The sequence below is a fragment of the Suricata suricatta genome, chromosome 2, assembly GCF_006229205.1.
Source record: "Suricata suricatta isolate VVHF042 chromosome 2, meerkat_22Aug2017_6uvM2_HiC, whole genome shotgun sequence".
Taxonomy (NCBI): Eukaryota; Metazoa; Chordata; class Mammalia; order Carnivora; family Herpestidae; genus Suricata; species Suricata suricatta.
In genome coordinates this window covers 109,217,083-109,218,273 of record NC_043701.1, presented here as the reverse complement: position 1 = coordinate 109,218,273, position 1,191 = coordinate 109,217,083, and the positions used below count along the sequence as shown (strand labels likewise).

At 46.4% G+C, this 1,191-nt stretch overlaps 1 non-coding gene across 1 annotated transcript; it reads right to left on the bottom strand.

Annotated features, from left to right (window-relative positions):
- Window positions 1–169: 169 nt before the first annotated feature.
- Window positions 170–276, bottom strand: LOC115286093. Its single transcript, XR_003905853.1, has one exon. It is a non-coding gene; the product is annotated as a U6 spliceosomal RNA (small nuclear RNA).
- Window positions 277–1,191: the final 915 nt, after the last annotated feature.

Genomic DNA, 1,191 nt, shown 5'->3' with positions numbered 1-1,191 from the left:
CAATTTATTACTTGCCCATAAGCTACAACACAGCCTGCTTAATACCTTTCCTTAAATTCCACCTCATACTACAATATACTTGAGGTCCATGCAAAAAAGTAGCTACCTTTTATGTAGAAAATGGATGATTAAGTCTTTGGTGCTGTAGAAGCAACTTCATTTAAACATAAAAAATATGGAACGCTTCACGAATCTGCGTGTCATCCTCGCGCGGGGGCCACGCTAATCTTCTCTGTATAGTTCCAATTTTAGTATATGTGCTGCCGAAGCGAGCACTGATGTAACATTTTTTAAATGCCAAGATTTATGATACTCTGAATGTTACATACTCTGCTGCTGTTTAGATTTTTTTATGTTTATTTAGCTTGAAAGAGAGAGGGAGAGAGAGAGAGAGAGAGAGAGAGAGAGAGAGAGAGAAAGAGAGGGGTGCTCACAAGCAGGGCAGGGGCAGAGAGGGAAGGAGAGACAGAATCCCAAGTAGGCTCTGCACTGTCAGCACGGAGCCCCAGGCAAAGCTCCATCTCAGAAACCATGAGGTCATGGCCTAAGCCAAAATCACGGTAGCTGACTGAGCCACCCAGGCGCCTGCTGTTTAGACATATTATCAAAGTTTTATGTTTTGAATTTGTTTTGTTCTGTTTTACAGAAAAAGTACACTTGTATTTATTCTGTACAAAAAGGGGGATAGAAATCGCCTTAATAGAAATTTGCCTTTCCTTTTGCTGCAGTCAACAGTCCCACCAACAGGCCAGAAAAGCCACCCCACTCCCGTGGTAAGCACTTGTAAATGGGGAAAAGGAACCCATCTTGTGGTTACGGCATTAAACGGCCACTCTGATGTGGCAGGGCCGGCTGGCATCGCTGTGAGCCTCAACACCACGGGCCGAAGCGCTCCCTTCCCATTTCCCATTTGCTTGGTTCTAGCTGAGTCGTAGCCAGCACTCCCATTCCCTTGGGATCCTGATGTGGTTTTCCCCAAGGGCTCTGGTCCAGATGACAGAGCTGCTGATGTAGGAGGAGGTGTGTTCTTAGACTCTAGGTAGGACTTAGTGCAAGACCCTGAGCAGAGCTGTGAAGCGGGATGAAGGCTACAGAAGCGGCATGGCCACAGGGGTCTCCTGACTTGGTTATCATGTCCTGCCTCACAAGAGCCAGGTCCAGTACCTGTGGCAGTTTCATAAGCTGAATATA